This window comes from Macrobrachium rosenbergii, chromosome 53 (assembly GCF_040412425.1).
Source record: "Macrobrachium rosenbergii isolate ZJJX-2024 chromosome 53, ASM4041242v1, whole genome shotgun sequence".
Lineage (NCBI taxonomy): Eukaryota > Metazoa > Arthropoda > Malacostraca > Decapoda > Palaemonidae > Macrobrachium > Macrobrachium rosenbergii.
This window is the reverse complement of record NC_089793.1, coordinates 14,722,464-14,748,901: the sequence shown is the minus strand read 5'-3', so window position 1 is coordinate 14,748,901 and position 26,438 is coordinate 14,722,464. Positions and strand designations below refer to the sequence as shown.

The following is a 26,438-nucleotide window of genomic DNA, read 5'->3' as shown; positions in this document are numbered from 1 at the left end:
AAAATTATTTATATATACATATATAAAAGGTGTGCATGTATGTATATCTGTATATATGTGTGTGTGTGTGCGTATGTATATAGGTATGTTTGTTTATTTATCCAGCGTCACTTCGTATCTACAACGCAGTACTAAGAACCATTACCGTCACATTCTCATTACGGAAAGTATGACCCAGTAATGAAATCGATTTTGAAAGACAGTCTTCGTTTGGTTTTCCTGAAACTGTCGCGCTCGTTCCACATCAGCGTTGCTTATGTTTATCGCTATGTTTTCATTTTTTTTCTGGAGAAGCCGCCGTTATTTCAACATTTCTTTCTAACCCCCGACCCCCCACCCCCTCACCCCGCCCTCCGATTATGTCGAGGGCCTCTATTGACGTCGAGTTCATACGTATTTTTTTAGGAGTGAGTCATGATTAAGGCGTCTTTTCCGTCGATCGCGTCTGTCATCATGTGAGGGAACTGCACCCACGTCATGGAATGCGTTTAACCTGTTGCTGGTAAGTAGTTCACAACCGGAATTCCCGTAATTGTGGATGGACTGATTCCATGAATAGAAAAAAATGGCTTGATTGGAAAAAAAGGAAAGGGAAAGAAAGATTACACTCAATTGGCCAATCATTCTTTGTGGTCTTCGAAGACACGTGTGCAGTACCCAGTCGAACGTTGAACCCTTTCTCGGTTTATCGGGATTTTAACTTTTCCTTATTTATATTTGGGAGTTTTGCAGGCGCTTGCTTTGACTGAGTCAGTTCGTGTTCCCATATGCTTTTCGATTTGCATGATAAGGGCGTAGAAAGCTGTTGTTTGTTTACAGAATAGATTCAGATTATACGTCAGATTAACAGCCAGATATCTTTTTATTTTCAAGTTTTGTTTGTGAAGATTTGCATATTTCATTTTGAATTACAGTTGCAACCATAATATGAAGCAAAAAGTATTCATTTCATACAGTGTGGTATTATTAAGCCAGTAAATTCTTTACTCTGTCCATAATACCGTTCACTCCACAGTATCTTCTTGGCGGCCGTTCCATGATAACAAGCGTTTTGTAAAATAATTAGGCCTATAAAATGAATCCCTTTCTGCCAGACCGACGTTCTTCCTTGACCATACCCAAGCCTGCCCTCCAAGAACCTGCCCAACCCCACCCTGGCCTTCCCCTCTGTAAAAAGACCACCTCAGCGCATGTTCCCCAAACCCTCCCGGACAATGGACACTGGCTCTGCCCCCAACTTTACGATGCAGATAATGGCGATAGTGAAAGGCCCGGTAACATCACACTAACCTGGCTCTCCTGGGGGAAATTGGCAGAAGGACTCCGAAGGAAAATCTACCTTTAGGAATGGACGGCTAAAGCCCCGACTCCTTCGCCTGGGTCTCTGATTGTGGCCAAGGAAAGGGGATGAGGTTGGGGTGCCTGGGTGCTGTTGGGGGGCGGGGGAAGGGATATCCTCTGGTCCTGAATCGGTAATGGAGCACAAAAGTCCATCATCAAGGATCTCTTATCGTGACCTTGTGAACCCTCCTCCAGTTTTCTTTTCGGTCGGTTTCGAACCCAAAATGGAGAGAGAGAGAGAGAGAGAGAGAGAGAGAGAGAGAGAGAGAGAGAGAGAGAAACAGCAATGCTTTGGATAAGTGGGTTTTATTTCTTTATATTCCAGACGAGGGAAAGAGAACGTGCCAGCAGATCCTCCTCCATTTCTTTTGCCGAAAATTCCAAACCACCTAACCCCTTCCTGCCACTCCCCTTCCTCCCAACAACCACCCTTCTCCTTCTGCCATCATGCATTCGAACTCTTTAGATATGCTTTCCATTTATGTATCTTTTGTGTGTCTCTCTGCCAAAAGGAAGGAGTGACTTTGGCATAAATTTAAATGCTTGATTCATTCTCTCTCCTCATTTATATGATTTTTTTTTGTTTGTTTATTGCATTTCACTCCCTTTTATATCGCTTGCTATCCTTTTTTAGCTTTATAATGTGACACTGGAATGTACGATTGCAGGTCAAGAGATTCGTGTATCAGGTATCATGCACACGTCTCCTTGGATCTTAATATTTTGGTACGATCGCTGATCTAAAATCAGGTGTAATTTGACACGCCCTTAAAATATTATATAATTAATTGCCAGTTAAATTAAGCAGTTAATTAGGACGTCAATGCAAAGATGAAACTTCAGTCAAGTTCACGAGAAGCTTCATCACTTTTCATTTAGACTTTTTAATCATGTAACCCCCTCTCTCTCTCTCTCTCTCTCTCTCTCTCTCTCTCTCTCTCTCTCTCTCTCTCTCTCTCTCTCTCTCTCTCTCCACTGAATAAGAGGAATTAAAAATACCGTGAAATTTTCGTGTAGATGCAGTAGTGGCTAGATCAAGGATGCGGGAAAGTTCTGCAACAACTTAATTATCACCCATAATGATCTTTTCAGCCGTTGGATTGACGGCCGTAACTGGCAAATTCCTCGGTGGAAATTGAGAGAGAGAGAGAGAGAGTGAGAGGGAGATAGAGTGATAGACAAAAGATCCAATTTCTCCACTGAAGAGAGAGAGAGAGAGAGAGAGAGAGAGAGAGAGAGAGAGAGAGAGAGAGAGAGAGAGAATTTCTCTTGTGGGTGTTGAAAGAGAGTGATTGGGATAAATCTAACTTTTCTGGTTGAAGTTGAAAAAGAGAGTGAGAGAGAGAGAGAGAGAGAGAGAGAGAGAGAGAGAGAGAGAGAGAGGTCCTTTATTTAGATGAATGGTTCACTGCACAAAGTATTCCACCCAATTTCACCTGTTTCTTCTTACGATGAATAAAGGGCCATTGGTCAGTTTCTTATACAATATCACTACTTAAATTGTGCTCATTTTTTTTAATATTCTCTGTCTTCTTCAAGAGATAAATCATAATAAATCTTTAAAAGATATAGAACTCGCCCTTCAATTTTTTTATTTTTGTAGCAAAGTCAATTAAATCAGTAAATTGATTTGCTTGAAACCATTGAATATTTTTTTTTAATCTTAAATCAAATTAAAAAATGATTACTAAATGCTGTAGTGAAAACCATTTAGATCACAAAAGAATAAAATCTTATAAAACGAAGAAAAATGACTCAAGTTAATCCTTAGATTCCTGCCAAGCCTAAGGCCGGGAGCCCATCCTTTAAAAAGATCCTTCGCATGTTGCCTGATATCCGTCTGCGTCGGCCGTGCTTCCTTCAGCGTGTTAGGACCTCATTCATAACGGGATTTATCGGGAGCTCATTGCCGTTTTCAATTTTCTTTACGGGCTGCCAATTTATTTCCCAGGGTGCCCATTTGTTTCACGGTTTTCGGAGAGTCGTCCATTTTGTAATCACTACCTCGAGTGGCGTTCTCTCATCGGGTATGGACTCATTGCCTCATTGGCATTATTAGTAGCTCCTTGTTACTACTGCCTTTCGTTGATTTTTTTTTTTTTTTTTGTAATTTGAACTTTTATGAAATACTGTTGGAAATTATGAAAGAGTGAAAATTGTTGACTTGTGTGCGAGTGTGCACGCACATTCAAATGCAGCGGTCTGGTCAGGTTTGCTTGGTCTGTGGGTCTCTACGGTCCTTCTGGAGCTACCATTTATGAAGAGGAAAGCGTAAATAAGACACACACACACACACACACACACACACACACACACACACATATATATATATATATATATATATATATATATATATATATATATATATATATATATATATATATATATATATGTATGTATATATGTATGTATGTATGTATGATTACTAAGAAAGCTTAAATACTGGTGATCCATTGTTTGTTTGACCGAAGAAACGGCTGATGGATGAACGCCTGATTACTGTTTCTTAGTGGGTCATTGAGTGGACTGTGGAATTTCATATTGTTTTCAGTTACAATTTTTAGTATTGTCAATTTTTTCATGTAGTGAATGAAATGCCATTTTCTTACTTCAGTATTTATATTGTTTAGGCAAAAATATAACATTAGAAGATAATAATAATGATGAATCTGGAGTGGTTGTTACAGAAATAGGTTAAGGTGGCCTTGTGCCAGCATGGGTTCTTTCTCGTACGAGCAGCCTTTATGGGATTCTTTAAGAAGGGGAAAATATAAAGAATGCACAAGGTATACCCTTTCACTTCATAAGTTTACCATTGCAAGGTGGGTAAGGGACTCCTTGGGAGTGTTTGAATGCATTTTCGAGGTTTTATTATGTTGAAGGGCCATAAAAACCTCTATCTTTCAACATAGGCGATTGAGTCGGGCAAAATGGGCAAAATGCCCTTGAAGATGACGATGATAACGTGACGGAAAAGTTTTATGTTTTTTTTAGAAGGGCCAGGTTTAGGGTGCACTTCCCATTTTTCATATGGAACCGCTTGACTGTGAAAGTCAGTGTCTTTCTTTTCATTGTTAAGGCTGTTCACAATATTTCACATTCAAATAGATCTTTTCTGTAGATTTTATCACTTGATAAAATCTATTCTGACTATTGGAATGTCATCGAATAATCAGTTTTAAAAGATCATTTTTAGCTTTATAGCTTTTAATAATTTAGTCAGACTTCTTTAATGTAGGAAGCTTACCATCAAACATTATGATTACTTTTTTTGCATTATAACTGTAAGTTATAATGTGGATACATTATAACTTATAGTCTTTGAAAAATTGATTGACAGCTGAGGACAATCTGAAGAAAATGTCTAAAAAAAAAACTAATAAAACTGAAGAACTAACTGTCTTCGAAAAAATAAGGACACCAAAAATCTGTCTTTGAAAAATAGACATACTGTTGAGAGCGGTCCTTAAGATATGATAAACAGATGAGAACTGATTTTAAAAAAACAAACACCTGAGAATCCGTCGAAGACTGTATTTTACTCCCGTCCCTCCTACTATAAAGCTGCTTACGCATTGGGCACTGAAACATATGCCCAACTCGGTTTGATCGATAACTATTATCATAATAGTAACAAAAAAGAAAGACAAAAGATTCAGTTGTATTTGATATATGTTTATTAAACTAATTACAGTCATAACGAAAAAAGAAACTGTTCTTTTTTAAAGTATACCAAGGTGTCAGAGCATTAATTTTTTTTTCCACTGGAAACTGAATATTTAGCCATGTCTGTGCTGTAGTCGGGTATCATTACAAGTAATGAACATTATGCAACCAACATCACCATGGAAGTTTATAATTCGTATTTGTCGTTGAAATAATACGTTCCTGACTTACGAGAGTACACACCTTCAGTGCAGGTGTTATCTTTACCGCTTTGTGTTTTCAGAGCATCACTTCCAACCTAAAGGAGAATGCTAAATAAACTAGGAAAAAAAAGAATTGTCATAAAACCACGAGTAGGTGTTGGGAGATTGGGCTACACGACCATAATAGCATTTTGTCCAAACATTTGAAAGCAAAAGAATGACTTCCAGAGAGGAGGGAGGGCGCCTAAAGCAAGCAGACACGAGGGTCTCGAATGTTTGCCTCCCAAGATTATCCTCTTGATGGCATTCTGATGAAGGCGAAGGATTGGAGGTGTTCTAAGGCGAAGAAGCCTTCAGGAGGATACAGGGCGTGGTTGTCGTCATGATCGTCCTTTATAAGGGGGAAAGCTGCCCTCTAAAGATCCCCTTGATGGCTGGGCTACGACTTGGTCGTGCCTTGAACAAAGCACCGCAAGGACATGGAAGCGTGGTCTCAGACCTTCGCAGTCAACAGTAACAGTCACATCCCTCGCGCACTTGTGGCTTTTAGATGTCCTTGTATCGATTTCGTTAAAAGTACGAGATGTTAGGATTATATTTCTGTTGGAGCTCTCCGTTGCATTTCCTTTCTTTCCCTGGTCTCCTTTTGGCTCTTATCCCATCACGCAGTGCCTGTGTGTCCATGAGGTTGTTAGGGATCACCTAATGGCCTCTTAAAAAGGCTGTAGACTGAACGTGCTGTTGTTTACTTGATGTGCGATAAAAAGTACAAAAATGGAGTGAGCCCCTGCCTCCTAATCGCGATTGTGTGCTCTAAATACGAAAAACCTGCGGACGAGTGGGATATAAAAGATGTCTTTCGACCGTGCAAACGTTTAAAAACACAATTCAAACAGCATTTGATGGACCAGCCTGCATGCATAATTTATGCGGTCCTGACCACACTAGCATTTTCGAATTGCCCATTGATATTAAGTGATCCGATGCTTGTTTACTGACGCTCTTAAAGGTCTAGTCCTTCCTCCTCCCATTCCCTTATTTGCTCTGAAAAACATTTCGGGATGAATGGGGGAAATGTTGCTGTCTGTCACTTTTACTCTCCGCGAAGGGTTATGGGAAGGTGATCGTTGTCCCGCCGGTTGAATGATACTCCTCCATCGATCTCCGCATTCGATAACGTTCCCTTTGAAGCCAGGCTCGGTCAAGATGACTTAATAGATATGCTTTAAAAATCGCCCGCAACTTTCTTTGTAGTAGAAGGTCATAAGAGGTATTGTAGAACAACTTTTTCTTCTAATCCCGGTAGGAAGATCCCCCAAAGGCATCAATTCACTGACCCCGTCGCAATCCGTCTCAGTGCATTTGCAACTATCATCCCGTCAATCTCCCGTTTTAGGGTCCTCAACAGAGAAGAGAAAAAAAGAAGAAAGGGAAGACATGCTGAGTGCCCATCACTGCTAGATAGCATCAAAGTCATATTTCTGATCAGGTGAGCTGTGCATTAACAAAAGGACATGTAGAATGGCTGGGGCATTTGAATGACGTGTCTAACTCCCTCCCTTCTACCCTCCCCTCCTCATGGCACTGGAATCATGAGTATCCCTTTACTCCCCCACCTTTTATCGTCTTCTCTTCAGTATATATATATATATATATATATATATATATATATATATATATATATATATATATATATATATATATATATATATATATATATATATATATATATATATATATATATATATATATATATATATATATATATATATATATATAAACCTTTGTTCACTCTCTTACATCACATCTCTCCGGGTGATTTGGTTGAAGTCGTACTGGTACAGAACTTTGTCAGGGCAAAGGCCCATCAGCAGCGAAAGAGAAAGTAAGAAACGCCATTTTTGCATTTTCGCAGATCAGAAGTCACACAGAGCCTTGCTGAAATCCACGAATGTGCGTTTCCGAAACTTTCCTCGGGGATATAATTCTCAGTTTACAGAGAAGCTTTGGGGAAGAGAGAGAGAGAGAGAGAGAAAAAGGTCATTACTCGGTGGAGAGCCCCTGCTGCTTGAGCGTGGCCGAAAGACCGTAAGAGGTCGATGTAAGTTAAAATCTCCCGAGCTTGTACTTCATATTCTGTTGCGTGTCATTTGTAAGATGTCACGTGGGACATCCAACACAAATGACTATTATCTCCGCATACACTTCGGGAGAAAGTAAGGCTTCCTTGGCTCTGAAATATGGTTTAATGGGTTTCATCATAAATTATCATTAGTCAGTCGCATTAACATAAAGTAGCCTTTGCGTAGCAAATGGAGGAGGATGAATGGTCCCTCATACCCTAAAGAACTCCCCGATGCACAGATAATCCTTTGCCTTTCGCGTTTTGTTTATGGTAGCTTTAATTGCGTTTACTCTGAAGCCAAGCGGAGTCTCTTACCTGGAGACACGAGGAGGGTTAATTGGAAAGAGGATAAGGACAGTCGTAACTCGCAAATCAAGACGCCTAACAGCCACCCTGTCGTAAATATCACAGCCGCCTCGGCAGATTAGTCCGTGCAGCTGCTAGCATAAACCACCTTCTTCTATTCCCCCCCGCCCCCTCTCCCGTTTGGGAGCCATGCATAAAACTGGCCCAACTCTGCCTGGGCATGTTAATATTCATCATCATTAGAATGCTTATGGTAATGCTGGCGATACATCATGCCTCGAAGAATGAGATGTTCGCATTACAAGCCCGAGCCATGCTGAGGGCGATTTCTCGGATCTTTGGGAGCTTGGTTATAAACCCCCTCTTTTTCCTCTCTCTCTCTCTCTCTCTCTCTCTCTCTCTCTCTCTCTCTAAAAAGTAAGTGAAAATTTGGCATTGTTCTCCTCATTTCATTACAACAAGTTGCCATGAAGCTCTCTCTCTTCTCTCTCTCTCTCTCTCTCTCTCTCTCTCTCTCTCTATGAAGTAAGTGAAAATTTGGTATTGCTCTCCTCATTTCATACATGTCGGGTCATTAAGTTCTCCCCCAAACTCTCTCTCTCTCGCTCTCTATAATAAGAGAGAATACTCTCCTCATTTCATACATGTCGGGTCATTAAGTTCTCTCTCTCTCTCTCTCTCTCTCTCTCTCTCTCTCTCTCTCTCTCTCTCTCTCTCTCTCTCTCTCTCTCTCTCTCCCCGTTAGGCTGATCGCAGCAGACAAAAAAATTGTCGAACATCTACTTGCATAATGGTGTTGCTGATCATTGTGATACTGTAATTGAAGAAATTTGCAAATCCCCTGCAACTTATTATGACTTTTGTTGTTGCCGAGTGTTTGTTCATGTCCGTGTGTGTGTGTGTGTGTGTGCGTTTGTGGATTGCTTGCTTCTGTAACTGACTTATTTCTATTTCTTATCTTCGAAATTCTCTTCTTACATTTATTTTTCTTTCTTGTTTCTTTCGGTTCTGGCATAGACGGACCATCTGGTTGCCGCCCTATTGATGTTTGAATAACCAATATGCGAAGGTTGAGGCCGTTTGTTTTCATTACTTTTTTATTTTTTGTCTGAGCACTTTTTTTTTTTTTTTATTAATGTGTAAGTCACATGTGGACGATTGTATCAGGGGTATTTATACCTGGAGTAATAGCAGCATTTGTGGAAGATTTATTTTGATATGATATGAGAAGCATAGTCCATAGCTTTTGGTGAATTCTCTTGATAACCTGCCTCTCTTATGACCATGATTTCCTGATTCTACGACCCACTTGAATGCCCCATTATTTCTTGGTGACATGAACCACCCACCCGTGAAATTTCTTGGGTTGGCTTCATTAAGCCCAAATGCCGCCTTGGTCTCACTTATATCAGAGAAAAATGATCTCCTCTAAAAACTAGATCCCCTCGCAAGATTACGTAATATTCAAGGTTTATTCCCGTCGTAGATATATCTAAATCAATTTACATCTCTCTCTCTCTCTCTCTCTCTCTCTCTCTCTCTCTCTCTTGAAAACTCAGATTTGCTGATTCGACCGAGTAACTAATGCTCCATCCAACCGTGTGTCATAACTGCCATATAGACGAAGGACTCTTGCCTTTTTAGATTTACCCTCTATGAATATTTTTGCGTTATCTCCGACATTCGTCAAGCATATAGATTAAGCCCTCCTTTTTTTTCTTTCTTTTTCCTAATACCATGAAAAGAATGCCCCTGTGCCCATTCATCACCCTTGTCTCGTCGCTAGTCTTCCGCAGGGTTACTATTCTCTGCTGTAAACGTCGAATTATTCCTTTTTAGGTCTAACTACGAAATCACCGTGTCGCATACTCAGCGACATGGAATGATAATTCCCTGTCTGTTGGGTCGCTGTTGGTGTGCTTACTTTTATTTCTTTGCATTTAGCCACAGTAATACTCTTCTCTTTGCCATGGGTTTTTCTCTTATCACGTAAGAGCGCTCTGTTTAAGTTTGTATAGCAAACGAACGATGTTTATAACTTCTCATAAATGTGTGCTCTGAATAATGATGTTAGCAGTAATAGTTATGATTTGGCATTGGCGGAGGAACATGGTGTCTACGGCATCGATGACAATACACACACAAAACAAACATACACACACATATATATATACATCACAAAATAACCACACAACTTCACTGTCCATATATTACTCGTATTAGGCTTCAGTGAGACCGGGTGGGAATTTGGTATGTAAAACATCCCGGCTTATTGAAGGCTAATACAATTAATATATATCTATATCTATACATCTATATATATACATATGTATATTTATATGTGTGTGTGTGAGTTTGTGCGTGAGTATAAATTGCAATCGACATTTTTAGTTTTGTAAAAGATTTCAAGTTTATAAAAAAAAATATATATTTAGAAAGTCAGCTTCTTCCTTTCATCTTAAAGAGCCGAGTCGAAGGAACGTATCTCGATATTTTAATATTTAGTAGTGAAACCAGTTTCTCTTACCTGTGTGATAGCAGTCTTAAAGTATACATTAAACCTGGGTATATTCTTAATAGCACTGGACATACATCTGATAGTAATGTGTATATACGGCATATCAGAGGCACGACATCTAAAAAATTAGCCTTTCCTTGTTCAGCAGCGCCTATCCCGTGGTCAGGTTCTCTGTGAATTTACAAGTAATGGTTATGATAAAGCAGTGAGAATGCCTACCATAAGCGAGAGACCCGATCCAGGTATCTAGGTTTGTCGGGATGTACGGTTGGGGAACCACCAACAACAAACGAGTCTTGGCTGTCCTGCGCCAACCCCGGTAAAAACTCGTCTACCTTGGAATACCTGGAAATTCATAATTAGATGAAAGACGAAACGATTAAGGGCCCCGTATTCTCTGATGGACTCCGAGCAAATTTATTGAGACCATATGCGCGGACCGGTGGATTTGTTTTGACCGTAAAGAGATATGGAAAGATAATTTTTTTTTTGGAAGGGTGTTGAAAGGCTAATTGAAGTGTTGTGTGTGTGGGATTTTTCATGTGTTCGTTGCAAGTGCTGCATCCTATATGTTTCCGTATGGAGTTTTCGCTCTGTTTTTCCTCTTGAAATTTCCTGACAGGAAATATGCCACGTCGTGTGACAGTCTGTTAGGGTCTTTCTTGTATATCTTTGCGTGTGTGTATATATATATATATATGTGTGTGTGTGTGTGTGTATGGGAAGTATATATATATATATATATATATATATATATATATATATATATATATATATGTTTATTTATTTATTTATTTATATATTTATTTATTTATTTATTTATTTATTTATTTATTTATTTATTTATTTATATATACACGCCTTGTCCTCTGTGTAAGGGATAGCACCAGAGGGTAACCTTGGCTGAATGGTGGCTGGCAGTCCGGAAGTTGAACCCAGGACACTGCAAATGCGAGGTTAGTGCTGTACCATGAACCATGGTACCCGAGATGGGATGAGAAATAATGCCCTGGGAAGAGAATTAATGCCTTTGTCTCAACTATTCCTGAAGAAGAAAATGAAAGGATAAAAAAGTGAGGCTACCTCAGAAGGAAACGGTAGTTCAGCCTTTTTGAAGATGGATGGTTACAGGACAAAGGGAAAACAGACGCAGAGAGAGAATTACAAAGCTTAGCATCTTTAGCCTATTATCAGTATGCTTTTAGAGCTTATGCAGGAAGAATTTTCTTGAAGGACGCTGAAGAAAGGTGTAGAGAGAAATGTGTGGAACTCTTTTGAAGATCTTAGTGTACACAAGTGTTTCTCATCCAGAGCGAAGAATAAAAGAATACCATGGGCTAAGAATTCATCCCTAAACAGTCACTGAATAAAAAAGGGTAGTGTCTTCTAGAATCGCCACTCTGGGAGAAGGTTATAATTATTACACTGTTGACCTGAGCAATGAATTATTTACCCGATGGTTAGTTAAATGTGGTGGGTGGCAGCCACGGTAGAGAGGGCATGGGGTTAGCAACCTCATTTCAAGAATACGTGTTATAATTCATGTACCTCTTTGCTTTTCAACACAAGTACGGTTGTATTTGTAACATTCATGCTGACCCAGCTATTCCTGAAAATGCTGTAAAAGTTTAAGCTGGATATTATTATTAAATATAATCGAGGATTTTGGCCACTGGAGATGATTTAAACTGATTGGCTTACATCAAACTAGCTCCGCAGCGGCTGAGGTCATCGACGCCCCAGATGATGGAGACAGCATCAAGACCCGTGCTTATTGGAAGGTGAAACCATGAAGAATGAATTTCGCACTAGCAGACAATCATTCAGCCGCAATAAAGCTGACTGAGTAAAAACACTGAACGATCGATCAGTGGGAAAAAAAGAAGAAGAAAATGAGAGAAAAATACAGGTTATGGAAATGCGTTCGATTATGGTACAGTGCGTAGCCTGAAGGCTAATGCTATGTATCAGATTCCTCATTAACCGGCGCGAGGAACGACTGATTGATTGCGTGGCGATGCAGCGCAGCGCGAGAAGGGGATCTTTAGAAATCGTTAATTGGGAATGATTATCATTTATCTCATAGCTCGTCTCGTAACAGCCTTTTCTCCGGGCGGGTAATCGTTGTCAGATTCATTTTGGGAGGACAGAGCCTACTCGTTATATATGGCCATCTTTATTTCCATCGTTCTTATGATTTTCTTCAATCTTTTGCTGTTTTATTTGCATCATCATCATCATCATCATCATCATCATCATCCCGTTCATCTTAGCCAGCATCATCTGCGCAGCCTCCGAACCGCAACCTTCATCTGTGAATCACAGTTATCGGGGATGCTGTCAGCATTTGCCAGAACTGAGTTAATGCCAAGTAATAATTTCTTTCTTGTCTTTCTCTTTCTACGAAACGAGCGCGAAGTCCAGGAAAGAGATCAATTGAGCAAGAAAGGTAGAACAGAAGAACATTTAATTCTGCGTAGGCTGATGATGAATGGATGAAAGGAGGAATTAAATTTACGCTACCAAATAAGATTTGGCTTAGAGAGGTGTTTTTCATTTTTTTCATGTTTGGTTTAAAACTTTTTAAGATGTGTTTGGCTGCTTGAAAGAGAGAGAGAGAGAGAGAGAGAGAGAGAGAGAGAGAGAGAGAGAGAGAGATATCAGTAGTGGGTCTCTTGTTGTCCAGAGCACGAAATGGAAATACAGAATGTTTGTTGTAAATGATTTGGAATTAAATGATGTACAGTCTGCTGAAAAAAGTGGCGTCAGTGATCAAGTTTCTCTCTCTCTCTCTCTCTCTCTCTCTCTCTCTCTCTCTCTCAGACTTATAAATGAATATTAAAATCACCTTAGGCTATGGTTCACGTATGGTATAGAAGTTTGCTAACTTTAGGAACATGATTTATGGAAATGATTCATACTGTTATTTTTCGGCGATTAGAGATAACGGTTTTATCCATCGTGTTCACCGCCCTAGCCATCAGTTTGTGTTTAGATAGTTGTTTCATATCCAACACATATTGTTTATTACTGCTAGGTAATTTGTCCTTATTGTTTTAATGTGCACCCGCTATTGTTTTCTTTGAATTTGTGCCTTCGCGTGTGATGAAATAATGATTTTGATTTTCATTAACTCTGCACCATCGATCAAATCAAGTATATCATAATGTTTTGCTGCATTTTATTTTTGAGAATAAGATAGATGAGTCGCTGCAAATAGGCTAGAAGATCGCTAGCGGCAGCAGGATGAGGTCTTGCGAGAATATAATTCTTAAAGAGAGAAGGATACAAAGGAAAATAATTTTGAAAACTGCCTGATGCTGCTCGACCTTCTGAACAATTTTTTTTTTTTTTTTTAGTAAATTAGTTTCAAGTTGCTCATCGGCTCCTTAAGTGAATTTTTAACGTCCCAGATTTGATATGGTGCATTTCACATGAAAATATGCGGAGCTGCCCCATGGTCTTGCGTAATTCCATCAACCGCCAACGCTAGGATCCCTTGTATAGGATTGCCTGCCGGAGGACGCTCGATTGATGTGACTCAAGACATGCTCGTTGGTCAAAGGGGCAGAAAAACTCGTCCGGACACACCAGCAGTCGCTCTGAAAACGCAAAATGCCAGGCTGAGGAACGAAGATCTGGAAATTCAGCGTGCGTCTGGAAGAATATACTTTAAATTGAAAACGGCCTGTCGTAGAAAAGTAAAAGACTGCAATTCGCTAAGAAAAAGGTACCTAAGACAGACAGCAATTACATTAAACATTACAAATTGAACCCTACAGTTTTACCTCTGTGATAGTAACATGGTGACAGCAATTCTCAGAAACGGCGATCATTCATCATCTCCAAGTGAAAACGAGACCAGAAGTTCCATCTCTCTACCCTCTCCTGAACACCTCCTCCCTTCCTCCTTCCCTCCCCCTTTCCCCTCCATCTCTTCCTCCTCATCACCCTTTCTGAGTCCAGACCATTGTCTTCAAGGCCGCCCAGAATCCAAACTTGACCAACGCGTCGTTGTAGCGGATGCAACATCAGGAACGGCAGCGTCGTGGTCCTCTTTTTCTGAATTGTAAGTTCTCGATATTTACCGTGAGTGGGCACATGATCAGTAACAATAAGGTGGAACAGTGTGTCATTCCAGGCAGTTGAAATGGGTATGGAATCTTGCAGCTGGGCGAAGAAGGAACTGATACGCGAGGTACCTTTAGGGTATGGAACAGACACCCGTAAGTTTTTGCTGGGTGCGAAAGACCTTGATCCAGAGCATGCTCCCAGGGTGGGGTTGAAAAGGGTAAGCAAGAAGTGGCGTGCTTCGAAGAGAGTAGGTACAGGGTGGGGTCTGGACGCCAGGAAAAGGACAGGTGGGGCTGTAGGAAGGATTTGAATAAAGGTGGGGCTGGTTCATAGACTGGGCTGATGGGTGGTCTGGCAGGAGAGGGCAAGACTTCAGGGATATCCTTGTAACACCTTGCTGCTCAAAAGGCAAGAACAAATTATATATCTGTATATATATGACACACACACACACATATATATAAATATATATATATATATATATATATATATATATATATATATATATATATATATATATATATATATATATATATATATATATATATATATATATATACTTATGTGTGTATAAAGATAATATGTAAACAATAGTTTATCGGGATAGGCAAAGATGACACGTCGTGAAAGCAACATGATAAAAGGCAATACAAGATTTAAAGGTTAATGCGAACATTTGACAGCTGGGTAGTAAAAGATTGTGATCATTGAGCATATTAGAGTGTAGATTGCCAATTGTTTTTTTAAAATTCCCCTTAGATGAAGCTGCCCTTGAAAATAAGGAGGACAAGTCATCGACATTTACCCACGCACTTTCGGACCTTCTTTCTTCCCTTTATTTGCAGCCTGGTATACCTTGTCTTTTCTTGGACTTCCAAACAAGTCCATGAGCATATATTGTTTCTCTTAAAGTACCAAGTCAGCTTTGCCTCGTCTCAGATCTTTGTGTATACTAAATAAAATAAGTAAGAATTAGAACTGAAAGTTGATGCTTAATACCAAATAGGAGACATTACAAGGCATCAATTGTGAAATTGCAAAGTGTATAAATTTGGGAATTGGGCAAGGGTCTGTTCTTATACATATTCCTTTTTTTTAGTTGATGTCAGATGCCTTTTACTACTTTTCGTACTATTACTTTTGAGTTAAATGAATGGGGGGTTTAAAGGACTGACTTTTTGAAAACTAACCTCAGACATTCAAAACCCTTTTCATGAATAAAAAAAGAAATAAATTTCATCAGTGGTTCTTAAGAAAGAATTTTTGACAATTCCATCATTCAATGCTCCTACTGAGATGTTGAGTCCGCTTGTCTGTTTTTTTCCTTAGTGTGTAAACCTTTAATCACCTTTGGAATATATATTGCTAGGCATATGCCCACCCGCAGCTCAGGCAAACAGTGAGAAATGACAGAGGGTTCAAGGATATCGAGAAAAAGGTTACGGCGTCAAGAAAGGCTTATGGGGATAATACTTTGAGCAACTGAGGATCTTATCCAGCCCCGTTCTCATCCTCAGCAGCAGTCCTTCAGCCGTCCTTTATGACCCAGCACCCCGTCTTCGTCACCCCACGGCCTCTCAGTGCAGTGGAAATGGTTTTGCAAGGATTTTATTGACGGGTACTTGGTGAAATCTTTCTTTAGCAGTTAGCATGAGGGAGAAATTTACTTTTGGTTCCATCCTGGAATTATTACTAATAGCAAAGACCCACTAAAATTGACGGGTTGGAAGGTCCACTTGCTTTTCGGGCTCATTCTTTACCATAGAAGTTTAATCAACAAAATCAGACACTCTAGCAAACCTTGACCGCCATAACAGGGAGAAAAAGCAACATCCACAAATAGCCGAAATCATCTGTAAAATCTTCGGCCATAATGGGGCTACAGACGAAAAAGAACTTTCATTTTCAGACATACGTCTCTCTCTCTCTCTCTCTCTCTCTCTCTCTCTCTCTCTCTCTCTCTCTCTCTCCATCAGTTTTCATCATCGTTTCCTTCTTCATCCCCTGAATAACGACTTTATGGTCTGCTGGTCTTAAACCGAACCCTCTCCCCCACCCCCTCGTCCAACCTGGTACCAAGGCATGAGATATACTCTCGTTCTATTTACTATAACACGTCTTTGTTCGATTACTGGGAGAAATAGAAAATAATTCTCTCCTCTCTCTCCCTCTCTCTCTTTCTTCACCGTCATCATCATCTACTACCAATTCGTACCCTGTGTATCCCAGTACTGGTCCTGCAAGGAACCTCAGGCTAAAGGACAAAGGTAAAAGGTAACGCTCCTTAACAACCTCTACTTGCTTATTATATCCTCATCCTCCCTTCTCCTTCCTCCGCCTTCCTCTGTTTCCTGCATCAGTTTTTCTGAAGATTTTTATTGCGTCTTAGATTTAGTCTTCAGGCTGTCCTACGTTATACCTTTACTTCTGTGGTATGTGTGTATTGTACACAAGCACGCATACACACACACACACACATGTATATATATATATATATATATATATATATATATATATATATATATATATATATATATATATATAAAATATATATATATATATATATATATATATATATATAATAAATATATATATATATATATATATATATATATATATATATATATATACATATATACAGTTGATAACAGTAAGGTTTATACAGCATCTGCTACAATGTAAATAGTGGCGTGTTAGTTTTCCCTACACGAGGAAGACAATGTAACCTTAATTCCATGGTCTTTTGACTGTTGCAGACGATCACACGCATTTCTCTAAAGCAATGCCACCTGAAGAAGGTTACTGTGGCTTATGGTATTCGTGCGTAAGGGGTAATGAAATTTAACTCATTACTTTGGATAAAAGATCAAGAATTTTCTTAAGAACAAGCGGAGATAATAATCATTCCATGGAAGTCGCATAGTTGCTTAATGCCACCGCGTCTTTTGGTTATCTGCAGATCCAAGATCATATACAGATATAGCTGGAACTACGCAGGCCCTTATCTGTTTGAAGATTGTTTTTAGGTAAAGATATTCGAGGATGCATGCCGACCTCGAGATAAAAACTCATCGGATGTTCTCAGTAAGGTATTTAAAAACTCCTTACATGTACCGGCAGATGGCAGCTTGGCTGGATGGCGGACCCTCGCATGGTGAGGAAAGGAAAGGCAGCCGTTTTTTCAAGCATTTTACGAGTCATATAAACATTTTCTTCATCTTTATTCGCTGCCTCTCTATTGAGTGCCTCTTGGAATTGATTTCCCCTTGTGATACCCAGATGACGGAACTGATAACCCTTTCTTTCGTGGCCGCCTCGGCTTCAAGGACCGGCAGAGACCATTAGCACCGGTAGAATGTTAGGATTGCAACCTCGTGTCGATGGTCGGTGATGTTAATAACATAAAAAAGCAGTCTTAATTTCGCCACTGACATTCCAGAAAGTGTTAAATACCCGCGCAGCCTGCGTCAGCACGGGTCATCAAGGAAGCCCAGAAGACAGAATTAAGCTCAGGAGATAGAATTAGTGTCGCAAACGGGGCCATCTATGGGCGATATTCCCAAGGCTTTACCTTCGCCAGATCGATAGTATCGGATTATCCCCCGCTGGTCGTCACAATGGGAGGTTCTGCGGCACCTATCCCTGACGGATGCATATCATTAACTTGAGTAAAATAGGGTTTCAGGGGGATGAGAGGTGCGAGATAAAGTCAAGGTACCTAATTTGCTGAATTCTGCTGTGGATCCACATCTGCAGCTGCATTATGCAAAATGGGTTGCTGAAGTCTGTTCTTTCTCGTCTCTTTATACTTCGGTGTGGTGATTGCTTTATCATGGCGATGGACGTGGGCAGTGCCAGGTGTGTTGTCTCATATAGAGGTCTCACATTTTTTACGTTACATAATGAGAAGTCTCGTTCGTGGTTGTATAATGTGTGTACGAAATTACTGAGATGCTAAAAACTCATTACAGATTCGATTAAGCACAGCAGACTTGTTTGCTGGTATTCGTACAGTAAAATATACAAAAGTAATTGACCATATTTATATCTAGTGTGTGTATTGTGTATCTGTCAGGCTCTCTGTGAGAGGTGTTGTACGGGGTGGGGAGGGCTGTAATTAGATGCTTTCCTTCTTGACGGCTTTAAAGAAAATGCTGCTTTATAATAGCTAACTCACAAACGATCATGCATAGAAGTGATTTGTTTCAATTGATTCCGACTGTTATTTTTGCTACTTTGTTGAAGTTTATAATGGCAACTATAAACAGCCTATATAACCTAGGCACGGTATAATAATTTGTTTACGTTCAAGTATTCCTAACAAAACATCTTTTTCGATGCCGGTTATTTTGTAATCACTATCATATGCTGTCTTTGACTCCTGCTTGATGCCTTGACACGTCCAATTGCACCGAAAGGTCCCGCCTTTGTGAAACAAAGAAACAGAAGTCCGCAACAGGCATAGGACAGAACGAGACTGTCAACTTGGATTGTGTAGAACCTTTGTTTTGCCCGTCCATGCGTCCTCGTTAGCAGGGCCTTTGTGTCTCTGTGTACGTGTCGTATCTCTGTATCAACGATGGTATCCGTCGTTCCGAGATCGTTTCTTCCGAAGCATCGAAGTCTCTTTCGGGTTTCTGGGAATTGCTCTAAGCAGCCTTGGATAATTCATTTGCTCAGAAAAGCAAGAGAAATTAGATGTTCTTTTAAAGTTGATGAAAAGTGAAATTAACTCAAAATTCCGCTTGAATTTGTTGTAATATCTAACAATAAAATTTAGTAAATTATGCCAGGCATTCTGTGACTGAAAATGAAATTTTCAAAACTCACCATGTGGAAAGGTCCGTTAATGTTTTTGTCAGATAATCAGAGGTGGGTAAAAGAAAAAACTAAAACTTGGCACTGACAAAAAGGGCTTGATAGTACGAACGTAATTAGTTTACAAAAACACAAGCCAGAAACGGCCGTGGTGATACGGCTAGCTGCACCTGCACCCCTATGAGTGAGTGCATTTGCTACACCATTTCTTGAGGCAGCCATTTGTATCGCACACTTTCTTAAGTAAGCCATTTGTATCAGGACGGGAAATCATTTAGAGAGTGACGTTTGTTCTCCTTATCTCATGTCACACAATCCTGCTTCTTCGGTTACCCGCCCTTTTGTCTTCTCTCTTTCTTTCTTTCTTTTCGCTCTCTCCTTACCGTACATACTTACGTCCGGGTTGCATATTGTAGAGGTTCCTCCCCCCTTCATCATCCCCCTCTCTTCCAGCAAGGGGAAGGAAGGGTAGTGGAGAGAGAGAGACCCACCTTTTCGTACATTTGTATGTTTTGGTTACAATCTCTCAAAACCCCTTCCCCCTTCCCCCGCCTGACCCTCCCACGCAGGATCCGCTAATGAAGCGATCTCATTACTTTTCAATGTACCTATGTGAAACAACAGTCGTATGCAGCCATTAAGCCATTCTGCACCACCCGAATTCTTCTTGGCTGTTTATATCACTATTGTTCTTGCATTTATTGCTTCCTCTGTATGACTTATATGACCATATTTTTGCAGTGGGTTCTTCAGTTCTCGTTAATGGGTATAGCCGCGCACCTTCTCGTATTTCTCTACACTGTACTTTCAAATACTATTACATGGTTATGTGAAGACGTACTTGTTTCGCTTGCAGTGTTTTTTTTTTCTTCTTCTTCTTAACGAAGTTACGACTTTGGCTCTTCAGGTATATGCATCTAAGGTTACATGGGAATGTTCGGCCTCTCACGGGCTAGTGAAGTTTCCAATTCGCTTCTCTTCGATACCAAAATATATTGTTCAAGTTGCATAGTTATCGTATCTCCCAAAAGTGAGACGTTATTGAATTTGATTAATATTATTCCATAGTTATAGAGTTTTGCAATGAAAATCACTTATTAGTCAAGTAATACTCTAAACTGTGAATAAGATTAATAATATACGATCAAATAGTAGCCAAGCATTTATCTCAAATAAGTATTGATACAAAAAAGGTTTATATGAAAATTGTATTCCCAGTGTCTTCGTGAAGATGACCCTGGCCACCAGTCTAAACGCAATACAATTCGCTTTACTTAAAAAAAAATACATATAAGTTCTGAAGACGACAGCGTGTGCTTGCCGGCCACTTTTTGCCTCCTGCTCGCTTACCTGCAAGCATGAAATAAAGTTCTGGTTCTTGGTTTCAAAACCCAATTTGCAGCAGGATGTATAACAATGGCGCCTCTTCACAGCTTTACATGAATCCAGCAGTTTATTTCAAAAAAGAGTTTTGGTTAATATTTTTCTTTTTTTATAGTTTGCAGGTGTTCGTATTCACTACTCACTTTTATCAGACGCTTGCGCGTACATAAATACACTCCCCTCCAATGCACAAGCACGCACACATACATACATACATACATGTATACACACAAACACACACACATATATATATATATATATATATATATATATATATATATATATATATATATATATATATATATATATATATATATATATATATATATATATGTAGGTATATCCTATATGTTAGTTTCTCATCTTTGTCTATTTGACAATCTAAAGACCTTTCTATCATTCCATCAGCCATTTGTATATTAATACTTTAGCGAACTGGGTCTCTCTCTCTCTCTCTCTCTCTCTCTCTCTCTCTCTCTCTCTCTCTCTCTCTCTCTCATCAGTACTTCTGTAGTTTAACCTTGATCTTTGCTCACGTCTTCATCTCTCAAACAAGATCACTGAGGCGGCAGTTCGCCTGTTCTGACCTTTTTAACAACCAACTCGAAATGTAATATATCAAGACCACATGTGCAGAAATTTACACATCCCATGAAAAGGACCTCCAGATCTTGTCCGAGAGAGAAGAGAGAGAGAGAGAGAGAGAGAGAGAAGAAGAAGAAGAAAGAAGAAAGAAGAAGACCAGCTCAACGAGAACAGATAATTGATAGATATTATATTTACAAAACTCATATACTGCTACTACTACTACTAATAATAATACTAATAATAATAATAGAGAAGAGAGAGAGAGAGAGAGAGAGAGAGAGAGAGAGAGAGAGAGAGGGCATGTAAAGAAGAGAACAGATAATTGATAGGTGACTATATTTACAGAACTCATATACTACTACTGCTACTACTACTACTACTACTACTACTACTACTACTACTACTACTACTACTACTACTAATAATAATAATAATAATAATAATAATAATAATAATAATAATAATATATACGAAAATACGAGGCCCACAATAACAAAAACTATGAACATATGGTCCCTTGTGATGATATATATCAATAATACAAGTTTTTTTTACTGCTCTGAATCTAAAGTGTTCTCTCTCTCTCTCTCTCTCTCTCTCTCTCTCTCTCTCTCTCTCTCTCTCTCTCTCTCTATGCTCATTTTCCTTCTTTTTTCCGAGACAAAATTGAGGTTCAGAAACCTGCATTTATTTAGTTGTTCAATACGTTATCTCTTTACTAAAATTATTTATTTTCTAATTAGGTATTCATTTTGTAGTTGATTTATTTTTATCTTCCCTCGAGGCCTTCTTATTCTATTTTCTGTAAAGAAATTTTACTTATTGCTTTTTTGATGTACTCTTTATCGACATAGCAATCGTAACATGCGTTGCCTAAACTTCGCCACTCTCGTGTCGCAATATTCTTGCGTTTCTTTTATCTCCTTATTTATCCTTACTTTGCATCTTCTCTTGTTATCGGCTGTGGCCAATGATCTACGCCTCTCTCTCTCTCTCTCTCTCTCTCTCTCTCTCTCTCTCTCTCTCTCTCTCTCTCTCCAGGCGATTTATTTCTTTTCTGTCTGTTCGTGTTACCGCTAAGAGACCCCTCCTCCCCCTCCTCCCTCTCTCTCTCTCTCTCTCTCTCTCTATACGCATCTCTCACTGTCTCTGTCTCTCTCTCTCTCTCTTTCTCTCTCTCTCAGGTGATTTATTTCTTTTCTGTCTGTTCGTGTTTCCACTAAGAAACCCCGCCCCCCCTCTCTCTCTCTCTCTCTCTCTCTCTCTCTCTCTCTCTCTCTCTCTCTCTCTCTCTCGCGTTTTCTTTTCTCTTTATCACATCTTTATCAAATCGTTTCACAATGTGGCGCACCGATGATATCGCTGTAATTTTCCCTTTCCGTTGTTATGTTATGTTATGTTATGTTGTATTTTGGCTGATGCACACGCAGCGTGTCGATTAGCGAAGTATGATAGAATGTTGCAAAATTTCAACGTCTTGGTAACTATAACGCAACAGGCACATAATGTAACAGAATTTTTCAACGGGTGTAATTATGAATTGTTATTACATTTTATCTAAGAGTAAGGATGACGAATTTCAGAAGGTACTAATGTCTGAAACGGCCTCTTTGACTGCTAAAGTTAGCAATCGTCGAAATATATAAATTTTATGTTAAGGTATAACGTTGAGATATATAATTCCAAACGCTGTTTCTTTTATTACTTCTGGTTTATATATGATTTAAAGCATCGACCGCTCTCACGAAAAATTCTCCCCCATGAGTGCAGGAAAGCAGACACTAAATAACGGGCAATAAATTATTTTATTTTATCAGTAATAGCTTTTAGTAATGTTATCAACTTTTTTGGAGGGGGAGGGATCATCATGCCTGCGTAATTCATAGTGTAATTGCACATGTCTGGGTTGTCGGATTTATATTAAAGTTATGTAGATACATTCATCATATTTGCTAATACTTACGTGCACCTTTTCTTGCATGTTATTTTTACTACGGGTACACTTGCCGCGCGCGCAAGTTTTTTTCTCATGTTGACAAATCTTTGTAACGTTTTACTGTAAATTAGTATAAATACGCCTATATACAGATCCTGATGTTTGCCACTGCATGCATGACTGATTTCTCTGAGTAAAGAAAAATGCTGAAGATTCGACAAAAATAATAAACCGTACGACCTAAAAGAAAAAATAATCTCGCCATTAGTTCCATCACTCTCATCCCTCGCCCAGAGCAGGTGAGGTGCATCAGGTGTAGTGAATAAAAATGCAATTGTATTATGGTGAATTTATTTTATCGTTTTTCATTTTTATTTGTAATATTACAGAATTTTCGTAATGTGAGTTTTTTTATGGTATTTCGTTTGATAAAGGAAACCGCATGTGAAAATACCGGGAATCCTTCAAAAAGATGTTGTATAAAATTTAGTTGAAAATATCTGATGAGAGTAATTTTTCAAAATGTGTTTATAGTTATTTTGCATTTTTTACGTTTGCTTTTATTACTCTTCTTTCTCTCTCTCTTTTTTTTTTACCGTCTCCATTGTGTCCATTTAAAAGAAATGAATGGACTCCGCCTTGAAAATAAGTGTCTGAGGCGAGAGGGAAGGGTACGGAAGAATTTGCTTCTAAATTAGGAAGGAACTTTTTCAAAGTTAACAAAAGGATTATTATACCACTAAGGAAGCAACAGATTCAAACCATGAATAAAGGAACTTCATTGCAAGCAAAGAGAACTTCTCGGGAGCTACTGCTTCGTATCGTGTGCATTTATTGTAAGATTAGAATAAGAAGTTGGATCGTAAACGAAACTTTAGTAGCAGCCAGTAAAGATAAAGACATATATATATATATATATATATATATATATATATATATATATATATATATATATATATATATATATATATATATACATACATATCTATACATATATTTATCCCATTATAATGTGCATGTACATTTGCCCTTTTCTGTGCGTGTACATAGATATGCACAAAGGTTTATTTACCAGAATGTATATAATGAAGCCACCTTGACGTTGCCCAAAATCCATTCACTACTAGATTTTCGTGCGAGCACCTCCGAACAAAGGCTGCCCAGCCCAGAATAAACAGACTATGGCAGCTTTTATAGGATGTGACGCCAGGTCGGGAGCCGATAGCAACCGATAAAACCGACGAAAATTATCCCGGACTTGAAAAGAGATCCTGTGTCATTTCCATTCTGGGTGGCTTTTAACAGGAGTTTATGTGTGTGTGTGTGTGCGTTTATAAGTGCGTGCGTGTGAGTGTCTTTTTTCTGCAACTGGTTTTCTTCTTTGTTCGTTTTATCAGACTTGGACCTTTTTAAGGACCGAAAAAATAATCGTTATTTCTGAGGGTCAGAAATGTTTTTCTTTAATCATTTTTTTATAAGGTTCGTTCCTTTTTTTTTTTAGTAGGGTACGGTTGCTTTCGTCATCAACATGAATAAACAATGAATTTTTTTGGGCTTACCTATGCTGTTAATTTTCGTCAATGATTAATCGTGGGGGGAGGGGTGATTAAATTTCTACAACATCTTTATAAACTTGAAGATTACATCAACAAATATATCAAATCAGCGTGGCCATGCAATTTTTGTTCCTTATAGGCTCCTCATTGGTCGATGTAGAGCGATTTGTTTCGGATATGCAATAAATTACGTACGTTTCTCTGGGCGGTTATTAATAAGGCTTCAAAAGATAAGAGCTGAGGAAATTGTAAATCTTGAACCGTGTCCGATGCTGGACTGGATGCTGCGTTATTGAGACGTCATTTTCTCTGATTAATCTTATCTATTTTTATTAAAGAATTTCTCTTTAAACACATTCTAAATGTATATTATAAATTGAGTGGCTCTCCTGCATGCGTGCATACTCGTCTATATAATATTTATAACATTTTGTTTATGCTCACCTACTCTCTTTCTCACTCTGTACACAAATACATGTATATATACTCAACAAGTAATGTACGCGTATGTGCACACACACACACACACACACACACACACACACACACACACACATTGGCACACACATATATATATATATATATATATATATATATATATATATATATATATATATATATATATATATATATATATATACATTGACGTTTATGAATTTAGTACAGACGAGCCACCATCTTTACAACCACAAACGTTCGTTTACACACATTTATATATGTAAATGTAACATTCCTCTCTCATAATTACTCATAAGCTTCTGTGAACGGTCGCTCAAAAAAAAAAATAGTAATTAGGAACGGTCAAAATGCTCCTATCGACTCTGTCCGTAGTATTTTCTCAGATCCGTCTGTAGACTCTTTGAATAATAATTGAGGTTATGCAGACTTCCCCCCGAGAGGAAAGGTGTGGGTGGGATGGGGGAGGGAGGGAGGGAGGGAGGGAGGAAGGGGAGACAGCAGATGGTGTACCCTTTAGGCTGAATCTAATCACACTCGACGTCGGATTAGATCCTCTTTATGATGGATGAGACAAGAGCTGCTGCTTTCTCTCTTTCTCTCTCCCTCTCTTGTCATTATGAATATATATATATATATATATATATATATATATATATATGTGTGTGTGTGTGTGTGTGTGTGTGTGTGTGTGTGTGTAACTGTTTCACAGGAATGATGCCCTGTCTGTCTTATAGTCTCCCTCTCTCTCTCTCTCTCTCTCTCTCTCTCTCTCTCTCTCTCTCTCTCTCTCTTTAACGTTTTGTATGAGAATTTTTTCTTAATATGTAATTATTCGTCTATATTCCAAGAATAATTGTTTGTAAAATTGAAGATATTGGTAAAATAATAATAACTATAAAATTATCTCAGCAGACAGCAAAATAAAAGGCCTGTTGACATGACAAACGAGATTTTCTGTTTAAACAAAGTCCAATTAGAGAGACTCATGATTGCTCCTTAATTAGGAATTCACATCACAGGCAAAGTTGAATGCAAACTGAACATCTACGATTTATAATTCAAAAATGTTTATGTTCTCTGAGTGACAGTTTGATTTTCTATATCGCATTTTTCACGGACCTTTCGGAAAAGTGATTGAATTATCTTATTTTCCCTTTTGCTGATAGGCTATAAAACAGAAGGGGGTTCGGCACTGAAGAATGTTTTTGCATTCTTGATTGAAGAGTAATTTTGCATCGTTGACTGAAGAGGTTTTCTTTTTTTGCATTCTTGATTAAATAATGTGTACGTTCTTGATGACTTTTGAATGAAGTTGTAAATAAAACCCCCTTTGGGATAGACGCCTTCGGAAGCTTTAAAATTGTAATAGGCTCCGAACGATGTTTTAATGAACCTGAATGCAAATGTTTTACATATATATATATATATATATATATATATATATATATATATATATATATATATA

At 38.7% G+C, this 26,438-nt stretch overlaps 1 protein-coding gene across 1 annotated transcript in view; it reads right to left on the bottom strand.

The window, feature by feature from the left end:
- LOC136834311 (Kruppel-like factor 2) overlaps nt 1–26,438 on the bottom strand; it is a 400,573-nt gene that overhangs the window by 303,037 nt on the left and 71,098 nt on the right. The window lies entirely within an intron of this gene.